Below are 18375 nucleotides of genomic sequence, written 5' to 3' on the forward strand. Positions count from 1 at the left end.
ACTAGATTGCAGCTATTTGTAGAGAAATCAGCCCAGTGAAAATCAGGTCAGGAAAGCTGTTTTATTGGAGGTATAGCTACCCATAGAAGAGGACAGAAATATGAGCCTCGCTCCTCTCAAAATAGAATATAATTTCTAAATGTTATGTCTATATGTTTATACACAAAAATGAAATGCATTTTTATTATTTCACAGTTAGGGTAGATGATATTACATTTAAAAGGAAAATCACTGAAGTATCAAAACTTGACTATACAAATTTGTATTGTACAGATATGTCATATTAAATTCCTTCCATCACTATATTATTTATATTTGAATTTTAACTTATTCAGCCCATGTTTTTTTGTTCCATTTTGAAGTCTGATCTATAATTTATAAACACATTTGAGGATGGTGTCACTTTGACGAAAACAAATACCAAGAAAGATTGATAAAGTTTGGTGCTATGTTGATATTGCTTCATATATCTAAAGAGATTTTGAAATTTTTAAATTAATTTGTAAATGCTTTTAAGATTTCATTATGCGGTGAGATACACTGGCCAAAACTTTAGGGAATAAAGAGATATCAACTTACTGAAAGAATGCTTGTGTCTATTTTATCATCTAGATAAGGAGACATGGATTGTTTTTTATTCACTCATCGCTGTAAGAATTCCTACCGCCAGTAGCTTTAAGTTACCTGTCCACTTGGGTGTGGCCTGTTATACTATATACGCCTATGTAAAGCACATGTCTGGCCTCTCATCTGGCGGTGTGATTAGGTTCCAGTTTCCCATTTGTGCAGAGGACTATAATCTGTGGGTATACCCCTAAATAAATAACCCTCTATTATACTCAATTCTGAGCTGGTATGTGAATTCTTTTAAGTGTCTGTCTTCAATTCATTGTTTTCCCCAAAGTTTTTCCTGATCCTTGTATTAATAAGAACTCAGTAAATTGAACTTTAAAATTTTCTTTAAGAATGTTTCAATGTCATGTGTATGGGAGTTTTGTCTGCATGTATATCTATGCATAATATGTGACGTTTGTGCAGTATCCACCAAAGACAGAGAGGGCATTGAATACATTGGTACTCTACTAATGGGCTGTTGATATCTGCTCGTGGCTGCTAGAAGGAGAATGTAGGTGCTCTGAAAATGCCTTTATCAATGGCTTCTCAGTCAGCCCCCATTTTCAGCAACATTCAGAGAGTCCGGTTTGATTGCATGGTCATTCAGTTCCGGTCCAGCTGGACTTGTTTCTACTGCATGTACTGGCTTTTGGGGACTCTAATCTATTTGGATGCAAAGCTTTCTAGGCCTGGATATTGGGAGGAGGGCCTTGGACTTCCCACAGTGCAGGTTTCCCTGCCCTCTGTTAAGGAGAGAGAGGAGGGGGAGTGGGGGAGCAGGAGGGGAATGGGTAGAGAGAAGGAATGTAAATTTTTGAATGGAAAAATAAAAAAAAAGAGCAGCCCATGTTTGTAATCAGTGTTCCAGCTCTCTAACCCCTTATGTAAGCTTTAATAATGAAAAAGGAGACTGATCATTTCCATGCTGCCCAGACACAGAAACTATATTAATTACAACACTCTTTGGCCTATTAGTTCAAATTAACTACCTCTTGCATCTCAAAATAACCCATTTCTATCAATCTATGAATTGTCATGAGGCTGTAGCCTACCAGTAAGATTCCATTATGTCCTTTTCCATTTGAAGTTACATGGCAACTCCTTGCTTCTACTTACTCTCTCTATCCATCTCTTCCAGTCTGAATATATACTGCCCTACTATTTACCAAAACAGCTTTATTCATTAAAAGCACCAAATATATAGAAGGACATTCCACATTATGTCCCCTTTTGTGTCTAAATAAAAGAAACTTTTAACTTTAATATAGTAAAATTACATGTACAAAACAGTTACCAAGCAAGAATCATAATTACAATATTTAGTCTTTTTAAACTTGATGAATTAAGGAGAATATTCTATCATCAATCTGATCTTTCATTCCCACATGGAATAGGGTAGAATTCCTTTGGAAGAATAAAACCCTGACTGTCAAGCAAAAAAAAAATTAAATCAATTTACAAATGAAGCCGGATCATCTATTTGTCCTTGAGTTAAAAACAACCTACGTGCATGGCAAAAGACTTAGAAATCAATTAAGTATTACCTTTGTACACATTGAGTATTGACAAGGTATAACAGGGTGTAGAATTCAAACCAAGTTAGCCATAGGGGCTTGGAACTCCAAGGTTGGGTTGATGGATGGAAGATGAGCAACATGAGTTCCGAGCTGTATAATAAGTCTTTTACTATATAGCTTAGGATATGTAGTAAGAACCTCTCTTGAAAAAGAAAAATACAAACCCATTAGTCAATAATGGAATAACTGAACTGTTGAATACTTTATTAAAGCACACAGAAAAATCTAGGAGGTGGTGGCTCGTGCTTTTAGCAGCACATGGGAGACAGAGGCAGGATGATCTCTGGGAGTTTGAGGACAGCCTGGTCTACAAGAGCTAGTTCCAGGACAGTCTTGAGAGCTACAGAGAACCTCTGTCCTGAAAAAAAAAAGGAGCACAGAAAAATTAAAATTCTTGTACACAACTGCCAAAAACAGGAGGAATTCAAATCAGAATAGAGTTTCAGATACTCAAAAGTAAATGAGATATGGCATTTATATATGCCTACCAGTAAGAGAGCTGAAGTTTGATTCTGCAGTAGTATGTAAGTTGGGGAATGAGGCCCCTTGGGATACAATAATTCCCTCAGAGTGGTTCAGCTGTGAAAGACAAACTAGGAAGATTTCTTAAAATACAACAAACAAATTCCTTAGTACTAAGTATAGAATTTATTTTCCCAGCATGTGGCCGTACTAGCTGATTCTCCTGAGTTTTATAGATTTGTCTTTCCCTGAATGAAAATTGTAGATTGACTGATAGGAGTACTTTGTTTTCAGATGTATTTTATTCTTTTTTATGTTAAAATGTACTTACTAATTCAATATGTGCGTGTGATGTGTGTATGTACTAAGTATTATACATGTACTTTATAAACATAATTATATATAAATATATGTCAGCCATATTGCCTTGTATAAAAATATATCACTTCTCATAAATCATTAATAATTTCAACTTAATTTTGCTAGGAGTGCATACCCAAATGTGAAAGCTACATTTTAAAAAGAATTTTAGCCACTTGCTAGGAAGTTCAGTAACTTTAAAAATTCTTATTTTTAAAGTTAAACACCCTTTTCTGCTTTATAAATTTCAAGTTCTTTCCTTGGTTTTACATTTAACTTTCTAAAAATAAGCCCCACACTCTCTCTATCTCTGTGTGTGTGTGTGTCTATGTTGGTAGCAGTTTCAAGTTCAACCTTGAATCATGGGTGTCAAAGAGGAAATATATGACACCCTCTTCTATATTTAGCTGTAATCTAATATTGTGACAAGTGTATTTCATTTGACAAAATACCTGTGCTGCATGTCCTTTCTATAACTGGAATGATTCTACAGCGGGGATCATTTTTCATTCCCTGTAAGAAAACAGTCCCATGTATTTGATGTCCTCCATGATCAGTCACAACTCCTGCTTCTGTGAACACCAGAGGCTTATGCAGTAGTCATGGGTGGCAGAAAACTACTTTTGTTGAATGATCACCACCATGTATTCAACACAGGCTGTTGAATATCATCTCTTGATACATACTAGCAGATTTCATCATTATATCTTTCTGATGTTCTCTCATGGAGATGTTTTGAAAGAGCAGTTGGAGATATCAGTCCAAATCAACACCTTGAAATCGAACAGTGATTAGTAAACTATCAGATCATATTTGTCATATGACACACTTTTAAAATTACACTTCAAACTTTTTATCAAAACATGTTTTACTAAATATACTAAATGAACCACATAAGTTGTCATATGTTTTGGAATTATTTCCATGTATTATTATAAATCAAATACTTACAGACATAAATATAATACAAATATATGCTATTTATTTTAAAAAATAAATTAAGTCAATTGGTAGTCAATATTAAGGTGATTTAATTTTGAATGAACTGCAATCAGGATGAAAACAAACTTGACTTTTCAGTGTTCTATGCAATTTGTTAAAATTCAAATAAACACTGTGGGAAGCCTCAGGAATTAAACACATAATAAATTTAGAAATATTTCCTTGACAAAAAATAAACAAAACTCATAATAGAGTAATAAATTTAAAATATTTCTAAAATAATTTAACTATAATCTATTAATTTTAAATTTATGCAATATTGTTATTTAGGTCTTACAAGGTACTATATATTATAAATTATTGATTAAAATTATTCAAATGATACTTCTTTTTTTCCATCTTCAGCATGACTTTATTTTTTTTTAATTTATTTATTTATTAAGGATTTCTGCCTCCTCCCCGCAACCGCCTCCCATTTCCCTCCCCCTCCACCGATCAAGTCCCCCTCCCTCATCTGCTCGAAGAGCAATCAGGGTTCCCTGTCCTGTGGGAAGCCCAAGGACCGCCCACCTCTATCCAGGTCTCCTAAGGTGAGCATCCAAATTGCCTAGGCTCCCCCAAAGCCAGTACGTGCAGTAGGATCAAAAACCCACTGCGATTGTTCTTGAGTTCTCAGTATTCCTCATTGTCCGCTAAGAAACTAGACCGTAAAAGGCTAATCAACCCAATTATAAAATGGGGCACTGAGCTGAACAGAGAATTCTCAACAGAAGATCTTCAAATGGCCAAAAGACACTTAAGGTCATGCTCAACTTCCTTAGCGATCAGGGAAATGCAAATCAAGACAACTTTAAGATACCATCTTAAACCTGTCAGAATGGCTAAAATAAAAAACACCAATGATAGCTTTTGCTGGAGAGGTTGTGGAGAAAGGGGTACACTCACCCATTGCTGGTGGGAATGCAAACTTGTACAACCACTCTGGAAAGCAGTGTTTCGGTTTCTCAGGAAATTCGTGATCAACCTACCCCTGGATCCAGCAATACTACTATTGGCAATATACCCAAGAGAGGCCCTATCATACAACAAAAGTATATGCTCAACTATGTTCATGGCAGCATTGTTTGTAATAGCCAGAACCTGGAAACAACCTAGATGCCCTTCAATGGAAGAATGGATGAAGAAAGTATGGAATATATACATATTAGAGTATTACTCAGCAGTAAAAAACAAGGACTTCTTGAATTTTGCATACAAATGGATGGAAATAGAAAACACTATCCTGAGTGAAGTAAGCCTTACCCCAAAAGAGGAACATGGGATGTACTCACTCATATTTGGTTTCTACATAAATAAAGGACATTGAGCTTATAATTCATGTTCCTAGAGAAGCTAAATAAGACGGTGAATCCAAAGACAAACACATAGACAGAGACCCAAATGATACTTCTTGAAACTTAATTTGTACATCTGTCTTTATTAATCTATTGAAACAATTAAAATTGAAATGAAAATTGGCTATGTGAGTTTCATTTGGAACATAAAATATATCCATACTTAAAGGTTTATTTACCAAACCTAAGGCCCATGGCTGTCCATTCATGTGCCTCTATCAGTTGGTTTATGAAATAACTACTTAAAAAATAAGCATTGGAGAACATTCATATAGCTTTCCACATCCAGTGCAGATTGTAGAATTCCACTTACCAGTCTTCAGATTAAATTTTCTTCAGCTGCTTGGTTGCCAGAAACACCAAATATTCATCAGTTTTTAAGTGTGCATAAAAATAAAGTCTTTACCATATGCATTTGCAGAGTACTAGGAATCTCTGTGTCTATTTATTCTAAAATTTATATTCATATTTTTTTCAATAATAACATTTAAAATATGAGTCTACAAAAAGGAAATCTAATGCCAATTTCTTTCAGATGAATGGTATTTCATCTCATATTGAAATAATGAAAAAGTATTAACTTAACGTTCATACATGTCCAGAAATGACCTAAATTGTTTGTAAACTTTATTTCCTTAGCATTCTTGGTGATCAGTTTGCTAAGACGCTTTCATTGCTTTTGGTAAAATTAAAAAAAGCATTTGAAGTGCTGCATTCATTATATGTGTAAGCAATTTACATTTAAAGTGATAATAGTAATGGCGCCTTCAAAAATCATCACCTGGGTAATACGCCATGTAATGTGTGCTAAGCACTCTGCATGATGTACGTCATTTAATCCTCTCCACTAGTACATATGATGAAGCTGAAGTGCTTAGCAGTTAAGCAATTTAATGGAACCCTCACAGCTGAGATGGCTTAAGTTGAAATGTGAGGGAGGTTTCTCCAACCTCAAAACATGTTTTTAGTCCTTTCATTGGCAACTAGTGTTGAATTCTAAATAAATATGTGTAGAAAACAAATGTAAGAAAATGTACTGAGGTAAAGTAAAAAAGAAAAAAACTGAAGATATTGGTAGCATGCTTTGAAGAGATTGTTTTGCATGATTGTTGCACAGACTATCAACATGCCATTCTGAAAATCATAAGAGTCAATTTTCTTAATGTATAACGCTAACTGTACTTTAAAATTGGTGTTAAACATTTCATCCCATAAATTTCAAATTATATGCATTTATTTCAATTATCATGGAACAACTTTAGAAAATGCAAAATAATACTGGTGTGGGAAATCTTTCAGTATACGTATTCCTTTTATTGGTTAACTAATAAAGAAGCTGTTATTGGCTAATGGCTAAACAGAACATAGCCAGGCTAGAAAAGATATATACAGAGAGTAGGTGGAATCAGAGAGCCACCATGGGGCCTCCAAAGAGGAAAGATATGAGCTGCCAGCTGGAACCTTGCCAGTAGGCCACGAGCCACGTGGTAAAATTAAAAATAATAGTAATGGACTAACCAAAGATATAAGCTAGCTATCAATACTCTTAAGTGATTGGCCAAGCAGAGATTTAAATAATATAGTTTCTGAGTGCTAAATTTTTGGCTGAGTAGCGGAGATTGAACAAATAACCTTCCCCCAACACAATACTGCTTTGATCTTTCATTTTTACTGAAGCCAGAAAGTATCACCTCAAAAAACAAAAAAACAAAAACAAAACAAAACAAACAAAAAAAAAAAAACAAAAACACAAAAAACCCTGCCATCAAACTGTGGTGATAATACAGGAAAAAGGAAATGCTCATTTTGTTCTAATGTACTAGCAAACAAGCGTAATTATTCTAGAAACCAGTGAGATGGATTTTCAAAGTACCCTAGCTCCCTAGCTGTATCATTCTTTGGTATATAACATACATGCTCAAAGGACTTAATTTTCTATTCCTGATACTTGTTCAATCAAGTTCATTGATACGTTTTTACAATAGCTAGAAAATAGAAACAATCTAAATGTATTTCAACTGACCACTGGATAAGGAAAATGTACTATATATACAAAATGAAATTGTATTCCTATATACAGAAGTTGATCTGCAATTTTCCGGTAAATGGAGGGGATTTGAGAATATTATATTGAATCATTATACTCAAACTCAACACTACAAACCCTTCATGCTTTCTTTCATTTGTTGTTCTTGCATTACAATGTTAGAGGTTATAACGTGATGTAATTAGAAAAGGCAATAAACTAGAAGGAGACCAAGGCAAGAAAGGGAAAAGGAGTAGAGAGCAAGAGTATGACACAGGTCTTATGATTGAAGAAATTAAAAGAAGGATGTTTCTGTAACTGGGGAGGGATGAGGGAGAATGATACAAAAGGAGAAGCAAAGAGAGGCAGATAACAAAAGATGTTTTAAAAATATTTGCAAACAATTTTATAAGCTTGCTTTAAGTGTAGTATATTATGGAAATAATTGCTAACAAATGCTACAAAAATGTAGGGCAAAGTGAACAATAGACAGATAAGTGTAGCTCTTACTCATCTTAAAAAATTCTACAGTTTGCAATAGAAAACAATGCTAATATTCACAAATGCTTAAAATTCAGATATTAACTAAATGTGAGGTGACCTATACCATTTATACAACTAGAGCAGAGTCTGGGAACATCACATCAAAGTTGGGAGAAATATTATAAGAGGCAGAGGACCTAGAAACTTGCAGCAAGACAGTTTATCTTAAGTAAGACAGGCAGCAACATACTTGAAATCTTAACAACATGGCTGTCTAAGTAATCCCTGCACAATGGCAACAGAAGTTAATATCCCAACAAGGAAAGGAAGAAATCCACAAGGGCTGGCACTTGGATCAAGAGCTTCCAGTAAGCAATTAATAGCTATTTAAAAGAGAAAATTGATCCTTTTCATGGTGTACCTTTCTTAGCTTTTCTAAACCCAAGTGGTTAACTCTAAAACTTCTAACATGTAGGCACAAGTAATACTAAATGACTGTGTATCTTAGAACTTAGGTAGGCAGGGAAATGTAGGCTGAATGCTGGTAGAAAGAAGGGCAGAGTCAGGGAGATGCCATGGAGCAGCCACTGGAGATAGATGTGCTAAAACTTTGCTCTTAGTCAATAACCTCATACAGATTAATATAAATGGGTTAAATTAACATGTAAGAGTTAGCCAATAAGAAGCTAGAGCTAATGGGCCAAGCAGTGTTTTAACTGATTAGTTACTGTGATTATTTCAGCTCTAAGCTATCCAGGCAGCCAGGAACCAACAAGCGGCCTCCTCCAACAGGTACCTAGGGTCATAACATGCAATAGGGAAAGCCAAAGTCATTTCTAGTTTACATTCATTTCTTGTCCAAAAATTCAATCTACTCCTAAATAAATAGTTAATTTTCTGATCATAGTTTTGATAATATAGTTATAAATATAGAAGCCAGAGAGGCCCAAATAGCTGATCTGCAAGAGGAGCAAAGGTTCACTCAGAAATACAAATTATCTTCTATGACAAATTATGTCATAACCCTATGTCTTTTACATTGGACATCAATTGAGTCTCACAGTAAGAAATGAAATTTGAGAAATGAGAACAGGGCCTCCTCCCTCAAAGAGAACCCACAGAGATGGTGAATAGGCCAATTGTCAATGCCAGACAGAGCTATCCAGGAAGAAATATTTTTCGAGAGAACTAAATATAAGCAGGCAAATTGTACATTGCAAATTTATTTTTAATTATCAATTGTCAGGAAACAGATTTAGATTTGTTATATCATTTTTCCTATCATCAGGATAGAATTCAAATTTTAGTTATGCATAGATACTAAGAGAATTTATTCTTTTTAAAAAACTAGTTATACCAAACTTAATTATTTATAAATCCAGAGGGTATCTATTTTTTTTAAAATGTTGTTTGCTAGAAGTCTGTTATAAACTGGAGTCCAGTGCTCAAAGTAGCTAGCCTCTGATTTCATAATGGCTCTTTTTAGTCATAATCTACAAGGCTGTGTGTGTGTCTATTGAGACATTCCACCTTTTTACTCTCAATGGCATTGAAATCCCTTCCCTGTATGTTCTATAGTTAACATGGGACTAATACAATTGCTCACTATTTCATGTGTCATTTCAATTAATCATTAATGTTAATGGAAACCTTACCTGGTTACTATCCATTGACCAATGTTAACCACACCTAAGTTCATACGTTCATTTAAAATATATTTCCCATTTGATATTGCTGTACATATTAAAGCAATCAATGTATATAGGTTATTCTTAAAAAATTATAAATTATTGAACTAATTTATTATTCTTGTCATGACTCTAATTTTGGAAATTAGTCCAGACATCTTTTAAATGATGTGGCTCTTGGTAGATTAAGCCTTAAATGTTACTAGACTAGTTCAAATCTTATTTCTATCAAATAACTAACTGGGTCACTTAAAAACTCTCTGATTCAATATTCATCTATAAAAGGAGGTATTTAAAAGTATATCGATAATGTAATTATTAGTAAAATGAATTAACTACTTTAAAATGTATTTTTATTAGTCAAAAAGATGCATAAGGATGCAATATACATAATGATACACATGTCATTTGAGCACTGAGGGAACTAATAAGGGGTATTGCAGTACTCTGTAGCTAGCTATTGCCGTGAGAGAATATCTTACTTGCAAAGGCACTATAAAAACAGAGGTATGTAAATGCTTCCAGAGAGGATATCTATCTTAGAAACCTAGAAATTAGAAGACTCAACTTGTTCTAACAACTCAGGTTCATATTAGAAGGAAGTAACTGGAGTTAAATTTGTATTCTCTTTTTCCTCAATATATTGATACTTCACCATGCCTTATCATGGGCTAAATCTAACTGCAACCCAGATGTAGACAATCTATTGGTACAGCATGAAAAGTCCAGGTTTTCAATGTAGAGAAGTTATTGTTATTGATAATCTCATTCTAGTGGAAGAAACAAACAGGTTTATAGATAGAATGCTCTGCCTGAAATACAGTGTTCTTTGTTATGTGATTTTTCCTAAGGAGATGTGTACAATTAATTCACTGCAGACAGAGTACTGAATTTAGAATAAAGATACAACTTCACTTATCTCTTGCTCGTGAACCAATGAGTGTGTTGGGTTTATTTACAGAACATGAATGACTCCAAGGCAAACGGAGTAGAGAAGAGGCAGGTGTGACGAGTGACACACCCTGCATCCCAGGAATTTACTGCCTAAGAAGCAGGCGGCTTCCTCTGAAGCATTGCCTCTGCCTAAGAAGTGCTTACTTTCTGAGGAAGAATGTGAGTTGTGTATTTTCCAAGTTTTATCATTATAATTATTTAATATTATAATTAAAAAATTATAATTAAAATTATTTATAATTATATAATTATAACTATTTTAAAAAACTTTTGGAGATAATGATTACACCCATCCCCCTGCCATTTCTACCTTCCAAATTCATATATCTCCTTGCTCTCTCATTCATGATCCTTTTTTTTCTTTAATCTTTGTTAAAGATCATGGGTGTGTGTTCCAAAATGGATAAATATAACCTTCCTAGTTTGTATAATGTTGCTTGTGTGTATATGTGTTCAGAATTTACTACTTGGTGTTGGAAAACCAGTCGATGTGCTTTTCCCTGAAGAAGACTCTCCCACTCTCAGCCTTACGTAGATGCCTATAGTTCTCTATGTAGAGTTGAGATATCTTGAGCTTCACCCTGAGCCCTGCCATCTCCCCATCTACATTAGCACGACTATTGGTGTAGTTCATCAAACTTGGTGAGCTCTCAATTCCCTTAGCCTCATGAGTCTTTAGAATCTCCATCCTTTCTCCAGCTGGGAATGTTATAATCCAAAGAGAGAGTTACACTGCACTTGTAATATTGTACTTTATTGAAATTATAGACTTTGGGAATTACTAGGTCATTCTTCCCTTTAGCTCTACTTAAATCCAGAGAACTATCACAATGCACATGACTATGTTGTAACATTTAGTAAAGAACTTTGATATTAGCATGCATTTCAAGTGAATAAATATAATTTAAAAATAATTAGCAATAAAACAATGTGAGATTTAACTTATTAAAAAATCTGAAGATTTTCAGTTTACAGAAAATGAGAATTTATCAAGCTCCTACATTTCCTTTCATATATTATTAGTTAACATACTTAGTATTACATTTATAGAAAAATAACAAAATAAAATAGTTTCTATATATGCTATTTTCACAACTATCATCCTATAAATACATTTTAGAAATATTTCATAGCTGTCAATTTGATATTGCAAAAAGAAAAATACAAACAATAACTAAGAGATGTTATTCACTTCTAAAATTATTTAAAATAATAATTACCTTTATATTGTTTAATTGAGTTAAGGTACATGTGATTTTAACTAGGGAAGAAGATAATTTATATTGTAAATTACTTATTTTATAGCAGGATTAGTAATATGATATAATTAGAATTAAACTGGCTCTAATTTACACAATGAGTATACAAAAATGTAATAGCTTATATGCTGATTTTATTAGATTCTTAGACCAAATATCACCACAAACCTAAGAAATGACACTAAGGAAAATTTCAGCTTATAATTTACAAAAGGAAGCCTATTTTTTCCTTAGTTATTTTCTTTCTCAAGCCAGCACATGCAAATAAATGCTCTATAGTTGTCTATGTGCACTCATTGTGTGACTGATTTGTTTGTGTTTAAGCAACATCATGTCATTTGATGAGAAAATTGAAGTATAGTTTAAAATATTGTATAGTTTAGAATACTGCAATCCCATCTAGAGGGGTGAAGTAATAAAAGACAAAAAACAGAGTCTTTTGAAGCCAATGAACTCTTTATATTAAGAAAGCAAAACAGGAAACCTAGGTGATATTGTCAGCACTGCAAACAAATGATAGGGTTCAGAAGGCATGTTATTATGATAGTCATTTGGAAAAAATTACAGAGGACAACATGAGAGCAAGGTTCACAATAATAGAAGCATGACGACTGTTCATGATTTTGTTAAAGGAGTTTTGTCTGGTGAGTACAGACATAATTTATATGCTGTTGATAACTTTCTTAAATATAGAAAAAATAAAATGTTCTAGTATATTATCTTGAAATAAATTATGAAAATATGTAATTATGCAAGAAACTTGAGCTGGAATTTAGAAGAGTTTTCCTTTGTCTCATTTTAATTTATTGTATAGGAGATAGTACATTATCATTATAATGATTGAATGTTACAAAACAAATAGGAAGCATGAAATAAAGCAGAGCAAATCAACAAAGCAGTCTTCCAAAAGACATAAGTGTCAACATGAAGGTTTTCATGCAGAGAATATTTTTCCATGAATTAAGAAAGACAACTATGAACACAGGCACTTCCAGAGGAAAATGAATAAAGCCATGGAAGCCTCAGTCTGTAAGTTGTATGTCTTCATCAACCCTCTCTCTGCAGGTATCAGGGATCTATTGGAAGAGGAGCCAGGATGAATTCAAGAGTCAGTGAGGATGAAAAACAGCAGGGAAAGACTCACAGCAAGACAGACATACGATCTTTCAGAGACTAAGGGTGGAAGCACAGAGCCTACAGAAATCAAAGCAGATATGATCCCAACATTGAGGGGGAACATTAAACACAATCAACCATACCTAACCCAGAAGCTATGTCCAGGTTTCCACCTCCTACAATACAATAGATTTCCCCAGTGGATTCTCGCTGAGTATTGAAACCATACTTAATGGCAGGTCGTTTGCCCAGAAGTAGAAAGCCAAAACAAAACAAAGTGAGTTGTATTCCTGGATAATTTTTCTCATAATGATTAATTGAGCATTTTAACATTATTGGATTTTTGTATATAATAGTATTCAATTATATATTTTTGTAGGTTTCATATATATATATATATATATATATATATATATGAGTATGTATTTAACATGCTATTATTTTTAATTTATTTTCTTTTATTCCATGTTTTTATTTGCCTGATTCTTTTCTGAAGAAGAAAGAACACCTGGAGTTGGGAGGGTGGGGGGAATCTAAGAGCAGATGAACCAGAGGAAAGATCAGAATATACTGTATAAAATTATCTTCAGTTAATAAAAGAATGGTACAATTAAAAAGGAAGAAGGGCAATGTCAGGATAAAGCTATTTGTTTGGTGAACCTCATTGTAGACTGACTGGAATGAGTCTGTTAAATGCAAATAGTGTGTGTATATGTGTGAATGGTCATGTGTGCAAGAGCAAATGCATCAAAATATAAGCATGCAAGTTGATGGCGTTCAGAGATATGCCAGAAGTCAATCTCTTGCCTGGACTGCTTAAATGGACATGCAGGACCCACAGCAAAACGACTACTGAACTTGAATAAATGTGAGAAGATCCTTCAGGGTTCCTGCCTCATGAAAGAGTCTGCTAGATATTCTACAGGACACAGAAGAAAGTGACTGACAAACTGCCAATATAGATAGAACTGTCTTTAAAATTTTCTGCTTCATGGAAAATCTGTTGAATACTATGGGCCTGTAGGCTGAAGATGGATGCCCCAATGGTATAGAAAACCAATGGTACAGGCAGCAAGATGGGTTAAATTAATATGTAAGAATTAGCCAATGAGAAGCTAGAGCTAATGAATCAAGCAGTGATTTAATTAATACAGTTACTGTGTGATTATTTTGGGACTAAGCAGCCGGGAACTAACAGCCCCTCCTCCAAGAAATTCTCTCCCTGAAACTTGTCTGTCTCTCTGTGTATCTCTGTCTCTCTCTGTATTTCTTCCTTCTGCTTGGTGATTTGATACAAACTCTAAAATACTGCCCTAGTGCTGTCTGCCTGCCTACAGGGATGCTCATCAAGATGAGGGTCATGGACTTAACCTCCAAAAGGTTACGTAACGAGTTCCCAATAAGCTATTGCATTTATAAGTTGCTTGACCTTGACTATTTCTTCGCAGTAATACACCAGCACTAAGGAAATAGTGTGACTTATGAATGAAACCTGAGATTTTACCTGTCCTCTGCTGGTATGCAGGGAATGCTGGTTATCACCATAAATAGTATTTTTTTTTCTTTAAGGATTTATTGTTTCTCATTTTGAAAGTATATGTACACATGCATGCATGTGTGTATAGCGAGAGGATATGTGCACATGATTGCAAAGACTTCCCGAAACTGGAGTTATAGGGTTTTGTGACCCACCAGTATAGTCCTCTCCCTATCCATTGCTGAATTAATTATCTAAAATATTAATATAAGTGTAATTTAAAATAAAAAATTGCCTACACTCTCTTTTTCTCACTTCTATTTCTTCTAATTACAGATTTTTTTTCTAACAATGTTGTCTTGGACTTAATCTATGTTCCATTATTTGTAGGTTTGAACTTATAGCATAGATTTAGGTTTTATAGTCCAATCCCTACCATCCTAGGTGCCATATCAGAAAAGATGATCTAATGACATCAAGTTGATTATTCAATAATTAGATGTTCATTAGCACTAAAGTGATACTTGTAGAAAAAGTGATCAAGTTGTTTTCTATTATTTATTTTGTAATTTAATTGTAACTTCTGAAATTATTGCCATTTTGGCAATGCTGTCCAAAATCCACATTCACTTTTCCTCAACATTTTTCTCTTCTGTTGGTTACCATGATCATGACTCATTTTATCTTTAATGAGAATGTCTCTCTAAGGCACCTTCTATTCTGTTTCTCTATAATTCTTTTCTATAATGATCTTTTAATCTCTCAGTAAATCAGTGATGCTTGAAGCATTGGTATATATTTATAAAACATTGATTCCTTAATATAATTGTATATAATGCAAGGACAATCTGGCATATGGGAGCAAATCAGTGCACCAAAGATGTAGTTTCTTACCAAGATAACACACAAAATGAAACTTAAATTGGGACCAGGAAAACTAGCTCCAGAGTTTTTCTTCCGTATGGGCATTTGCTAACAACTCTTCTCCTTCAAGGTGTGAGTAGAACTTGTAATAGACTCCACAATGTGTGAAAGGACAAGCTGAGAAGCTTTCTTAATAACAAGGAAGTTCAGAATAGCCGGGGAAAAAATGAGCCTTCCTTGACTAACCCAGGGTTCTCTTATATTCTTTGGTTTTGCATCTTTTTCCCAATGCAAAATCTTGTAGAGAAAAATGGGACAAAGCCGGAAACCAAAATTAGGTTTCTATAAAATTGGAAGGCAGAAGCTCTCAGACACTGCGCTCGAACAATGACACTGAGGACCGCAGAACTGTAGGTAATGAGGGTCATGTTCAAGTACCAGCTACTTATTCACAAAAATAAAAAAGTTCATGATAAATCAGATTGTGAAATTGGAACTCATTATTACTCCCGTAAATGAAATGAAAGTGCAGCTAAATGTATAAAGATAGCTATATTCTATGCTACATTATAATGAGGTGGTGATTGACACACCAGGACCAGACCTGGGATTTGTGCAAAGCAGAATGCCACATAATAAACTTTTAAGAATTGACTTTTTAACCACAATATTCCACCAAAATTACTGGTCTTACGGATAGGCATGGGTTTCCTGAGAAAGTATATTGTCTTTTCACAGTTACGATAAAATGGAATATCCATCTGAGAATTCTCTCACATTCCAATGAAGGGTCTGTGTTCTTGACATCTTGCCCTATATTTAACACAAGCCTTTTAGTGATTTACATTGAAAATCAACAAATACCAATCTTCATAATATTAGTTTTTCTTTAATATTATACATTTGGTTTTTTAGCCTAAAAAATACAAATCATGACACAATAGACTCGAAATTGTTAAAACTTGTGCCATTTGGAATACTAGTCAAATGCCATTTTTTAAATAAATAAATTTAAATTACTGCTCTAAAATGCTAAAAATAGTAACAAACAATTCAAAATCTCTTTCAAATAGCTTTATCATTTTTGTGATATGCTAGAGTAAATTAAGAAAAAAAACTCCTAAATCGTTATTGCAGTTAGAACCTGTTCAAAGTAAATATTGTATTAAGAATCATTATAATTTTTGACCACTGTCAGTAAATATGACCCTTTATTAATATTACTTCATATAACTATCATCTCTATTTATGTTTTATTGTGATGTATAAGCTTTGAATATATTCATAAATTTGTAGTACATTTATTTAAAATGATATATCATTCTTAGTAATATTCAGGAGAAACATGAATTATCTCCTGTCACTAAATAGGTAGGCATATTTAGTGACAAAGGCTTTGGTTATGAGATGACAACAATAGGGCATTAAATTTGGTATATGAGTTCATAAAATAAAGAAATAAGTACATTCAATAATTTGCAGATAATTATGGAATAAATAGGTAAATTAGCAAATAAATAACAGAAAATCTTAAATGACTTATTATAAATTGATTTTAAATTCTGACAATTATGGTAAATATACAAAGACCATAACTTGAATAACTCACAAACTATCATTCAAATAACTCATATAAAACATTCCAGCTAATTTATTAAAGTTATAAATGAGTCTACCCTTATAACTTGTAGTTAAATGTTTTATTAAATTAAGAAATCAATATAACTGTGATCCATTTAAGAATCCAGAGAACAATATACTTGATAGTATTATCATAATCTTGAAGCTCAGTTGTTATTTCTCTAATCCTTAAGATAGTAACAGAAACCACTGTGGAGAACAAAGACAAAAAAATGATGATAAAGATGATGGTGATGATGATGAAGATGATGATATGATGAAACATTTGGACCTTTAGAAATGGCCAACGTAGAGCAAAACAAACAAGAAAAAGAATCAAAGAGAAAATATAAGAAATAGAGTCAGATACAGAGATGTACACTTCCACACATACAGAATTTATTTTGGTTTCTTTTTATTTCATTTTATTTTACTATCTTCTTTTTTCCTGTTTGTTTCTAATGAGAGAGAGAATAAAATTCTGTGGACTTAGTTTGGAGAGGAAGTGAAGGGGAGTTAGGAGAAATCGAGGAAGGGAAATCAATAATCAAAGTAGATTGTATTTTTGTGGAATTTGAAAAGCCACTCCAAAAAGACCCCACCCCCACAATACAATTTATGATTAAAATAAAACAAACTTATTTAGAATCCTAACAGGGCCACAGACTCTAGCCAAAATCAACAGACATGTCATGTAGGAGCAAAAGCAGAAAAGCCTTATAAAGGTAAAAACCGAAAATCTGCTCTATTCTGCCAAAATTAGATGGCCAAGGTGATTTCAAAATAGTTCCTGAAAGTCTGTCTGCATAGCGAGTTTCAGGAGCCAGATCAGCAATTAGTCATAGCTCCACAAACATATGGTCACAGCTGTATATTTCTGAGCTTGTGTTGTGTGGGAAAGTGGTCAGGGTTGCAGAGAACTTAATTTCAGGAACTGAATCAGCAACAAACATCTATTAGGTACAAAAATGTATACCTAAAACAAAATGGAGTTTATTTAGCCATTTAAATTTTATATATATTTTTAAATTAATACATATATGTATATATGTGTTTACATATGCATTTATGTATGTATTATGCATGTATATATGTATGTCCTGAGATTATACGAGTACCCAACACTAGCAGCATTTTCCTGGGAATATTTTTCCAATCCAGCCACTTTCTTGTTCAAACTTTATGAGAGCAGTTTTCTTCTGAAACAAGGGAGAACAGATACCCATAGTCCGACAATATTCATATAGTCAGAGACATTGAAACACTCAACTCCAAATGAGATGTTTCCAAAAAGAAATCTCTCCTCAGGTTTCAAGAAACCCTGTGGAAAAGGAGGTAGAAAGAGTGTAAAAGCCAAAGGGGATGGAGGACACCAACGAAACAAAGCTACCTAAAACAACTGGGCCAAGTTCAGATGAACTCAAACAAACTGAGTATCATGCACAGGGCCTACATGGGTCAGCCACAGTTTTGGGCCTGGAAATGAAAGAAGTGGACATATGTCTCCGTCCTTAACTGAGTAGTTATCTCCAACTGAT

The sequence above is a fragment of the Microtus pennsylvanicus genome, chromosome 15, assembly GCF_037038515.1.
Source record: "Microtus pennsylvanicus isolate mMicPen1 chromosome 15, mMicPen1.hap1, whole genome shotgun sequence".
Classification (NCBI taxonomy): domain Eukaryota; kingdom Metazoa; phylum Chordata; class Mammalia; order Rodentia; family Cricetidae; genus Microtus; species Microtus pennsylvanicus.